Source organism: Erinaceus europaeus, chromosome 23, assembly GCF_950295315.1.
Source record: "Erinaceus europaeus chromosome 23, mEriEur2.1, whole genome shotgun sequence".
NCBI classification, from domain to species: Eukaryota; Metazoa; Chordata; class Mammalia; order Eulipotyphla; family Erinaceidae; genus Erinaceus; species Erinaceus europaeus.
Window position 1 is genome coordinate 7,460,427 of NC_080184.1, and position 11,791 is coordinate 7,472,217.

The following is an 11,791-nucleotide window of genomic DNA, read 5'->3' on the forward strand; positions in this document are numbered from 1 at the left end:
ATATAGGATTTGACCTTCAAAAACTTAATCATCAAAACTGCCAGTATCTGACCCAATTATTCTCTCACTGCCAGCCCCTAACAGTAGCACTGTTGGGCACCATCTTCATTCTATTTTAATAATATTATTATACATTATTGTATACACTATAACTCAACAAAAATGTCAGTCCAAGTATTAATGGTTTTAATTACCTGTTGATAAACTGCCATATTGGAGAAATCAAATTAAACCCAGCAATAAAAACATTAAAAATAAAAACTAATATTTTATTGAAAAAATAAGCACTAACACAATGCGCTTATTAATCATTCTCTTCCAAGTACAGTGAACAGTGATCCAATCAGTTATCAGCTGTTTAGTTCTAGTTTGACCTACATAAAAATAAATACCTGTTGCCAACTACAGCAGACCTGGAGATAGAAAGGGAGAGAGACCAAGAGACACTTTATTTCATGTTTCTCAACCTGTACTGACTTCTAGCAAGTAGATAACCTTCTAAGAACAGTCTCTACTTACCTGCTCTTCATGCTGTAGTGGGAGGGGTGTGGAAGTGGGGGTGCAGTTGGTTGCGAAGGCTTTCACAGACTGAGATCCTGGGGTTTGAGGACAGATAGAGGAGCAGATCATTGAGGACATTGTGTTGAAATAGAGTTCACTTAACTCTCCACCATCAGTTCTAATTTTTCATATTTATATATCAATATAAATAATACATCTAGCACATTCCCTGACAGACATTCCATTACTTATAAATCTTCCAACCACCCTGTGGAGGCTCATCATGAAACTACCAACAACATAAACACCAGGGTCCCAGAAGCTTCACCATCAGATGGATGGATGGGTCTCCTGAACTTAGTCCTTCACAATGAGACCAAAATCAGAGCCTCCTTTTAACAGGAGTTCTCCAGAACTCTACATGTTTAATGTTTTTGTTAGTGATTTAATGCTGGTTCGCATGCATGACAGGGGTATAGTAACATGTTGCATCTGCCAACGAGGTTCAACTATGCTGTGTAGCACAAGTGTTTAGAAATAAAATTACCTTACCCATCTGGCTCTTGTATACTAGGAATGTTCAAATATCCATTGTTGTATGCTTTACATTGGTTTGTTCTAGCTCTCCCCCGCCGAATTTTAACAACAATCCATCAAGGGAAAGAAAAAATTCTAAAGATGATCAATAGCAATCAATGGATCTTCTGCGTCATGGGGAATTTGAGTTGAGTTTGAAGATTTTTTTCCAAGGTCTAGGAGGTGGCGCAGTGGTAAAACTTTGGACTCTCAAGCATGAGGTCCCAAGTTTGATCCCTAGCAGCACATGTGCCAGAATGATGTCTGGTTCTTTCTCTCTCCTTTCTCATAAATAAATAAAATCTTTTTTAAAAAAGAAAATTCTTTCCACACATTTTTGTGGTATTTATTTAAATGATATAGAATGAAAAATAGAGAAAGGTAAGATAAATGGCTTATGGTAGTGCTGGGAACTGAACCTAGGCCATCAGAGCCTCTGGCATTAAAATATTTTTGTATAGGGAGTTGGGCAGTAGCGCAGCGGGTTAAGTGCACATAACACAAAGAGCAAGGACCGGCATAAGGATCCTGGTTCGAGCCCCTGGCTCCCCACCTGCAGGTGAGTCGCTTCAGAAGCAGTGAAGCAGGTCTGCAGGTGTCTGTCTCTCACCCTCTTTGTCTTCCCCTCCTCTCTCCATTTCTCTCTGTCCTAACAATGACGACATCAATAACACCAATAATAACTACAACAACAATAAAAAAAATAAGGTCAACAAAAGGGAAAATAAGTAAATAAATATTTTTTTAAAATTTAAAAATATTTTTGTATAACCATTATGCTGTCTGCTCAGTCTTTTATCACCACCTCTAAAGCCTCAAGGCAAAAGATGATCAGAGAAATAAAAGTGAGAAAATCCTATTTTTTTATTTTATTTTTTTTTAAAAGAATTTATTTATACATGAGAAAGACAGGAGGAGAGAAAGAACCAGACATCACTCTGGTACATGTGCTGCCGGGGATCGAACTCAGGGCCTCATAGTTGAGCATCCAATGCTTTATCCACTGTGCCACCTCCCGGACCACGAAAATCCTATTTCTTATGTGAAATAAGTGTTAGATTTTTGGATAAAGATGTGAAAATACTAAATTTAAATGGATGTGTATGCCTTAAGTGAAAAAATGAGCATAAAATATGGACATGTATTTGCCTTAGATATTATTATTATTATTTTTTAATATTTATTTATTCCCTTTTGTTGCCCTTGTTGTTTTATTGTTGTAGTTATTATTGTTGTTGTCGTTGTTGGATAGGACAGAGAAAAATGGAGAGAGGAGGGGAAGACAGAGAGGAGGAGAGAAAGATAGACACCTGCAGACCTGCTTCACCGCCTGTGAAGCGACTCCCCTGCAGGTGGGGAGCCGGGGTTCGAACCGGGATCCTTATGCTGGTCCTTGTGCTTTGTGCAACCTGTGCTTAACCCGCTGCGCTACAGCCCGACTCCCAGTGCCTTAGATATTATAAACATATATATATCCACATATTAAGTGATGAACTCTGAAGTGCAGAGTGAGAACATAACTGTCTTAGGCCATATCACCCTGAACACACCAGATCTCCGAAGCTAAGCAGGGTTGGGCCTGGTTAGTACTTGTATGGGAGAATGTAACAACTAAAACAAAAAGAAAACATGAATCAACAAAACTTTGAGAAGCATTACTAGACAGAGTGAGAGAGAGACCTCAGAATTAGTCCATCATTTGTGGAGCTTACCTCGGTGCTTGTGTAGTGCTCTTACGTGGTACAAATTAGGATCCCCAGGCAAGACATAGTGTGCACTCTATGGGGTGAGATATTTTACGAGCCATCAATTACAATTTTCAGTTTTTGAGTGTGTGTTCTTAACTACACCTAGAGGAGTTATTTAAATTGTAGCACAATCTTTGATTTGTTTTTCAACACTAAAGCCTCACTACATTAAAACAATGAGGGGGCCAGGCGGTGGCACACCTGGTTAAGCGCACACACTACAGTGTGCTAGGACCCAGGTTCAAGCCCCTGGTCCCCACCTGCAGAGGGAAAGCGTCACAAGTGGTAAAGCAGGGCTGCAGGTGTCTCTCTGTCTCTCTCCATCTCTATCTTCCCTTCCCCTCAGTTTCTTCATCCAATAATAAATAAATAAAGTTTAAAAAAAAAAGAATTAAAAATATAAAAAAGGATCCTGGTTAAAGCCCCCAGCTCCTCACCTGCAGGGGTGTCACTTCATAAATGGTGAAGCAGGTCTGCAGGTGTCTACCCCTTTCTCCTCTCTCAATTTCTCTCTATCCTATCAACAATGAAAGCAATAACAACAACAATAATAATGATAACAAGGGAAAAAATAAGCCTCCAGTAGCAGTGAATTTGTTTTTTTTTAACATTTATTTTTTCCCTTTTGTTGCCCTTGTATCTTTTTTATAGTTCTAGTTACTATTGTTGTCATCATTGTTAGATAGGACAGAGAGAAATGGAGAGAGGAGGGGAAGACAGAGACGGGGAGAAAAAGATAGACACCTGCAGACCTACTTCACCGCCTGTGAAGTGACTACCTTGAGGGTGAGGGTAAAAGAAAAAGAGAAAAGAAAATGAAATAGCATACTTAATTGTTGTAAGTATTAACTTTCCAGAAACTGGACTTGTTTTCTCAGCTTTACTCAGGAGAAATGGGATGTCTCAGATATTGTCTTATAGATAATATCTGACAGAGAGAGAGAGAGAGAGAGAGAGAGAAAGAGAGAGAGAGGCTTGTCTATGGGCAGTTAGTAAGCACACACACATCTATAGCCATAGCACCCTGAACATGCCCAATCTCATTTGATCTCAAAAGATAAGTAGGATCAGGACTGATTAGTTCTTGAATGGGAGAAAACACAGACACACATGGGAATTTCATTTTATTTATTTATTTGTAATAGCCAAAACCTGGAAGCAACCCAGGTGTCTAACAACAAATGAGTGGCTGAGCAAGATGTGGCATATATATATATATATGAATACTACTCGGCTATAAAAATGATGACTTTATCATTTTCAGCTGATCTTGGATGGACCTTGAAAAATTCATGTTAAGTGAAATAGGTTAGAAGCAGAAGTATGAATATAGGATGATCTCATTCTCAGGCAGAAGGTGAAAAACATGACCAGGAAAAACACAAGTAGAACCTGAACTGGAATTGGCATAGTGCACCAAAGTAAAATACTCTGGGGTGGATGGGGAGAATACAGATCTAAGAAGGATGACAGAGGACCTAGTGGGGGTTGTATTGTTATATGGGAAACTGGGGAATGTTATGCATGTACAAACTACTGTATTTACTGTTGAATGTAAAACATTAATTTCTGGGAGTCGGGCTGTAGCGCAGCGGGTTAAGCACAGGTGGCGCAAAGCACAAGGACTGGCATAAGGATCCCGGTTCGAACCTCGGTTCCCCACCTGCAGGGGAGTCGCTTCACAGGCGGTGAAGCAGGTCTGCAGGTGTCTATCTTTCTCTCCTCCTCTCTGTCTTCCCCTCCTCTCTCCGTTTCTCTCTGTCCTATCCAACAACGACGACAACAATAATATCTACAACAATAAAACAAGGGCAACAAAAGGGAATAAATAAATAAAATAAAATATTTTTTAAAAAATTTAAAAAAACATTAATTTCCCAATAAAGAAATGTAAAAAAAAAAAAAAGGGTCTCTGTATGTCTACTTCCCTGATACAGGCTTAGGGCCTCAGGGATGTATCAGGCAGGATGTTGAGCCCAGAGAGAAATGGTGGGGAGGGAGTCTGGTGGTAGCTCAGCAGGTTAAGTGCATGAGGCGCAAAGTGCAAGGACCGAAATAAGGATCCCAATTCCAGCCCCCGGCTCCCCACAAGCAGGTCTGCAGGTGTCCCGTTTTCCCCCTCCCCTTTTCTGTCCCCTCTTCTGTCCATTTCTCTCTATCCATTCTTCCCCTCTTCTGTCCATTTCTCTCTATCCTACCCAACAATGACATCAAAAACAATAATAACTACAACAACAACAAAAGGTAAAATTAAATTAAATTTTAAAAAAGCAATGATGGGGAGCTCTTAGATAGAGAAATAAACATGAAGGGCAGAGGGTAGATAGCATAATGTTTATGCAGACTCTCATCCCTGAGTCTCCAAAGTCCCAGGTTCAATCCCCCATACCACCATAAGACAGAGCTGAACAGTGTCTGGTAAAACAGAAAGAGAGAGGGAGAGAGTAATGTACATGAAGTACATTTTGAACTGAAGTTTATTTTCTTTAAATGGTCTTCACTTCGAGGCCTTCTGTATTTAATTCTATCTGACATTTGTGAGAATTGTTAACATTAACAAGTCAGAGGAAGCAACTGTTGGCTAAGCTGTGAAGGGAAAGGAACTCTGATGCTGGATCTGTGCATCACTGTAGGCCCAGTGGAAAGCAGTGTGGAGGATCTGTAAAAAGGGGAATATTGGGAGTCTGGCGGTAGAGCAGCGGGTTAAGCGCACGTGGAGCAAAATGCAAGGACCAATTTAGGATCCGGGTTTGAGCCCCAGCTCCCCACCTGCAGGCAATTTGCTTCACAAGCAGGTCTGCAAGGGTCTTTCTCTCCCAATCTCTGTCTTCTACCTCTCTCCATTTCTCTCTGTCCTATCCAACAATGACATCAATAACAACAACAATAAAACAACAAGGGGGCAACAAAAGGGAATAAATAAATAAATATATTTGGGGGAAGTGGGAGCATATTACTTAATCCACCAATACCAATCAGGCATTTGTCCAGTGAACATAAGATCACTAATCCAACATGTGCCTTTATGTTCATCAATTTACAACTGGCAAGGAGTTGAATCACCTAAATGTTCACTGGTAGATGACTAGGTAAATAATTAGTGGAATTGGGGGTTGGGTGCTAGCACAGTAGGTTAAGCGCAGGTGGCACAAAGCACAAGGACGGGCATAAGGATCCCAGTTGGAGCCCCCAGCTCCCCACCTGCAGGGGATTCACATCACAGGCAGTGAAAGCAGGTCTGTAGGTGTCCATATTTCTCTCTCCCTCTGTCTTCTCCTCCTCTCTCCATTTCTCTGTCCTATCCAACAACAATGACATCAATCACAGTAAAACAAGGACAACAAAAGGGAAGTAAAAATAATTTTTAAAAAAGAATTAGTGGAACATATATTCTTTTAGAATTTTTAAAAATTATTTTTACGTTTATTTATTTTCCCTTTTGTTGCCCTTGTTTTTCATTGTTGTTGTAGAGAGAAATGGAGAGAGGAGGGAAAGACAGAGAGGAGGAAAGATAGACACCTGCAGACTTACTTCTCCGCCTGTGAAGCGACTCCCCTGCGGATGGGGAGCCGGGGGCTCGAACCGGGGTCCATAGGCTGGTCCTTGCTCTTCGCGACACATGCGCCTAACCCGATGGGCTACCGCCGGACTCCCAGTGGAATATATATTCTATAGATATTATTCTGCAATAAAAAAAAGATTATGTCCTTTGGGAACAAATGGAGGGAATTGTAGGTAATGAGTTTAATAAAATATGTAAAGAAGGGGGTCAGGCCATATTGCAGCGGATTAAGCGCATGTGGCAGGAAGCGCAGACTAGAGTAAGGATCCTGTTTCAAGCCCCCGGCTCCCTGCCTGCTGGGGAGTCGCTTCACAAGCAGTGAAGCAGGTCTGCAGGTGTCTTTCTCTACCCCACCCCCATCTTCCCCTCCTCTCTCCATTTCTCTCTGTCCTATCCAACAGTGACATCAATAACAACAATAATAAATCAAGGACAGCATTTCCTTTGGAAATGGTGTAGAAAAAGAAACTGTCATGGTGGCCAGTAGTATAGTGGAATGTGTAGTGTCTCAACCCTGGAGAGAGTTGTGCAGGGGAGATAAAAGTAGGCATGTGGGAGTCAGGCAGTAGCTCAGCAGGTTAAGCGAACGTGCTGCAAATCAAGGACTGACATATGGATGCCGGTTTGAGCCCTTGGCTCCCCACCTACAGGGAAGTCACTTCACAGGTGGTGAAGCAGGTCTGCAGGTGTCTATCTTTCTCTCCCTCTCCCCTCTCCATTTCTTTCTGTTCTATCCAACAATGATGACATCAATACAATGATAAAACAAGGACAACAAAAGGGAATAAGTAAAAAAAAAAATTTTTTTTGAAAGCAGGCATGTGAGAGACTCCTGAGGGTCCACAAAGGTCCCCCCCCAGGCTAAATGAGAAAGACAGAAGTGGGGCCTAGCAGGTTGATTCCCCTCTACTGGACCCCATTTTTCCCTAGCTCTCTTTCAACAGGTGACAAACACTCCTTAAGGGAATCGTCTATATGCTTCCAGGTGCGTTTTCTCCTCAGAAATTTCCCTTGCATTATCTACAACTAAATTATATCACTGCTACCTAAAAAGGATGCCAAGAGGGGCCAGGTTCGATTCCCCGGTCCCCCACCTGCAGGGGGAAAGCTTTGTGAGTGGTGACGCAGGGCTGCGGGTGTCCCTCTCCCTATCTCCTCCTTCCTCTCAACTTCTGGCTGTCTCCGTACAATAAATAAAATAATAACAACAAAAATTTCAAAAGATACCAAGACATTTACTTCTTTCCTGTTTCTAATAAAACTATCCCAAAGTTAATATTGACCTACTAGATATAAGGTAGTGATATACATTACTGGGCCATAACCTGGGAGTCCTGAGATTCCCAGACATGATGGGCCTAGACCTTGAATAAATCCCTCTCCATTGTTACAGGTCATCTCTATCAGGAACAACACAATAGATCCCTTTGTGGACCCGATAGGACCTTGTCCTCAATGTGGATCAACAAGGTAGAGAATGTTCCATCCTCCAAAGGGAGGCTAGACAACATACTCTATGAGGTTGGTCCTGAAATTGGGGCAGCTTGGAACATTGCTACTTATGACCACAGAATGTGAGCTCAGATCTACAGGGATACAGAGGTCACATAAGCTCCTGTGCTGAATATGGGCCTCAGACCAGATCAAATCAATGGGGTTTATAGTCAACAATATTAATACCTTTCCCATTATTTGGGGGCTACTCTCTTCCCTGATCCAGCTTTCTGGCCCTTTTTGCAGCCATGACATCATCTCCCCAGACAATAACGGGTCCACCTGCCTATCAGATTTCAGGCTCACAGGAAAAAACGAGTCTGGGCGCTTTGGAGTACAACCAAAATAGGCCTCTACACAGTGGGGACCCTCCCTCCAGCTCATCTGCACTATTCCGGCCTGTAGGTGCAAGACTAGTCAACAACTTGTTTGGCTTTATATGTTAACCTTTTTTTCAGCCACCAGGTTCTAGATGCTAACATGATGCCGACTGGACATCCCTGGGCAGACGGCCCCACCAATGTGTCCTAGAGCCCTGCTTCCCCAGAGACCCACCCCACTAGGAATGAAACAGGGCATATGGATTCACCTGTCAACACCATATTCAGTTGGAAAGCAATTACAGAAGCCAGACCTTCCACCTTTTGCACCCCACAGTGACTGTGGGCCCATACTCCCAGAGCTATGAATAGGAGTCCGAGTTCAGTCTCCAGGGGAGGGGATGGGATACGGAGTTCTGGTGGTGGGAATTGTGTGAAGTTGCATCCCTCTTATCCTATGGCTTTTTGCCAGTGTTTCCATTTTATAAATAAAAATTTAAAAATATATCACTAAATGTGTGGCATTGTATAAGTACCAATATCATATTCAGAGTGATATGTGCTTGTTGAATATGATGAGTAATCATATTGTTCACTAGTTTCTTTTACTGAAGAAAAAATTCCAGGTGGAAATATAACATATATGAAGAATTTCCACAAATAATTTTTTCACAAATTGCTAGAAATCTCAACACAAGATCAGCTTTATTCTTTTATTTTGCAACTATTATTATTTCTAAGTTACATTAATATTTAGATTTTTCTGTAACTTTTAGTTTATACATGCTGTTATGTAGTAAATAAATGTTATGAGTTTATTTTAATAAGTAATGGGAGTAGTTAGCATAATGGTCTTGTAAAGAGATTCTCATGCTTGAGGCTCCAAGGTTCCAGGTTCAATACTCCATACACCCTTAACTAATGTGATCAGTGTTCTGGTAAAAAAAATAATAAAAATACAAAAGGGTGCAGGTGGTCATATACTTGGTTGAGCATACATGTTACAGTGTGCAAGGTGCTGGGTTTGAGAGCCCTGTATTTATTTATTTAAAAAAGGAGACATTAACAAAACCATAGGGTAGGAGGAGTACAACTCCACACAATTCCCACCACCAGATTTCCGTATTCCATCCCCTCCCCTGATAGCTTTCCTACTCTTTATCCCACTGGGAGTATGGACCCAAGGTCATTGTGGGATGCAGAAGGTGGAAAGTCTGGCTTCTGTAATTGCTTCCTTGCTGAACATAGGCGTTGATTGGTCGATCCATACTCCCAGTCTGTCTCTCTCTTTCCCTAGTAGTGTGGGGCTGTGGAGCTCCAGGACACATTGGTGAGGGAAGTCTGTTGGCATCATGTAGCATTTGGAACCTGGTGACTGAAAAGAGTTAACATACAAAGCCAAATTGTTGACCAATCATGGACCTAAAGACTGAAATAGTACAGATGAAGTGTTGGATGGTACTCACTGCAGACTACTATGAACTTTTGCTTTCAGATATGTATTTTGCCCTAGTTTATGGATACGTGTGAACACATGCTCTATCTCACGGGAACTTGTCTATATCTAGGTTTTGGCACTTTGTTAGATAGTGAACCAGCTGGAATGGAATTAGAGAATCCTATGAAAGGAAAGGTCTCACCGGAGTAACGAAGCTGAAGGGTTGTCATTCCACAACTCAAGTCTCTGGACAGTCTGAAGTGAAGTATGCTGAGGTGGTTCTCGTTGCGTTGGGATTGCTGTATTTTAAAGGAGGCCCATTTCTAATGTCCTGATGATTCTATAGAATATTGTCCATAAGGTTTACACCTGTTTTTACACCCACCTGCAATGTAAGAGTGCCTCCCAGTCTCTTGAACAGTTGGTGTTCTGTCTTTTTAAATGCATGACATTCATTCACTCAGGGGCATTTTCTTTTTTTTTTTTTTGAGAGAGAGAATCAGAGATTATGGAATGATACATGACTACCATATTTTATTTTTATTTATTAACAAGAAAGATAGGAGACAGAGAGGAAGAACCAGACATCACTTTGGTACATATGCTGCTGGGGACTGAACTCGGGACCTCATGCTTGAGGATTTGATGCATTATCCACTGCGCCACTTCCCAGACAACTAAAGTATTTTCTCTTTGTTGCTTTTACTGGCATTTCCCTGATGATCAGTGATTTGAGCATTGTTTCCTAAGTCTGTTGATCCCTTGGATCTCTTTGAAGATTATGTATACTGGCTATCAGTTCTCTCTATGTGTAAGGGTTTTTTTTTCAAAAAAACATTTTATTTTATTAAACTTATTTTTAAGTATTTTATTTCTTTATTTTATTTTTGAGAGAAATACAGAGATACACACAAATAAACACCAGATCACTGGGAGTCAGGTGGTAGCATAGTGGGTTAAGCGCTTGTGGCACAAAGCACAACAACCAGCTTAAGGATCCTGGTTCGAGGCCCTGGCTCCTCCCCTGCAGGGGAGTCACTTCACAAGAGGTGAAGCAGGTCTGCAGGTGTCTATCTTTCTCTTCCTGCTGTCTTACCCTCCTCTCTCCATTTCTCTGTCCTATCCAACAACAATACATCAGTAACAACAGTAACTATAATAATAATAATAAAAAACAACAGTAAGTGCAACAAAAGGGAAAAATAAATATGATTTAAAAAAGAAATACCAGAGCATTGCTCATCTCTGGATTATGGTGGTGTGGGGAATCCTGGGACTTAAGAGCTTCAGGAGGGCTTTTTATGTTATGGTGATTCCCCTTTGTGTGCAGAAACCTCATTTTGATGTATTCCCATTTGTTTACTTTTGCTTGTTTTCCTTGCCATTAACATTTAAAACAGTAAAAACTGTTGCAAAAATATAAAGGAGAGTTCTTCCTATCCATTTTCTCTTAAGTTTTTTGGTGGTTTCTAGCCTATTAAATATTTGATCTATGTGGGTTACTATTTTTAACTTTATTTCCCCCAGAACATACAATTCTATACAAAGCCTAAAGTTCACACACGGCAGCACCCACTATTATTCCTTTCTTTTACATTCCTTGGGTTTCCCTTCAGCATGTGTTCTCTAGTAGGTTTATATATTTCCACAAATGTCAACACCTATAAAGCCTTGTTCCTAATACCAGTCCTTTCAGGTGTGGAAGCTGCTATATATTTATGCACTGTTCACATCCCTAAAATGTCAGTACCAAGTGAGCTTTTTCATATACTAGAACTGATGTGCTTACTCATACTCCACATTTACTTAGGACTCACACATGTGAATTCACATGTGTGTTATGGAACTATGATCTCTATAATCATTACAAATATTTACTCATTGATTAATATGGAAGAAAGTTTAAATAAAAAAAGACCATAACTTAGACATGCAGTGTTGGGTCTCAAGCCTGGGACCTGTTACATTCAAGGTTAAACCACTAACTACTCTATCAATGTCTCAGGTTACATCTCTATTTAAGTCTTTACTCATGCGTATACATTTATGTCCAATGTGCATATTTCCATATGTCCAAATAGTAGTGGAACAACTGAAGACTTTACTGCCTCCAAGGTTATTGCTGGGGCTTGGTGCTTGCACTATGAACCCA

The 11,791-nt window shown here is 40.8% G+C and overlaps 2 protein-coding genes across 2 annotated transcripts in view; one reads left to right on the forward strand and one right to left on the reverse strand.

Annotated features, from left to right (window-relative positions):
* LOC132535670 (zinc finger protein 14-like) overlaps positions 1-11,791 on the forward strand; it is a 357,812-nt gene that overhangs the window by 149,118 nt on the left and 196,903 nt on the right. The gene's annotated exons all lie outside the window — the stretch shown is intronic.
* Positions 1-11,791, reverse strand: part of LOC103126965 (zinc finger protein 709-like) — a 58,436-nt gene that overhangs the window by 31,850 nt on the left and 14,795 nt on the right. The window lies entirely within an intron of this gene.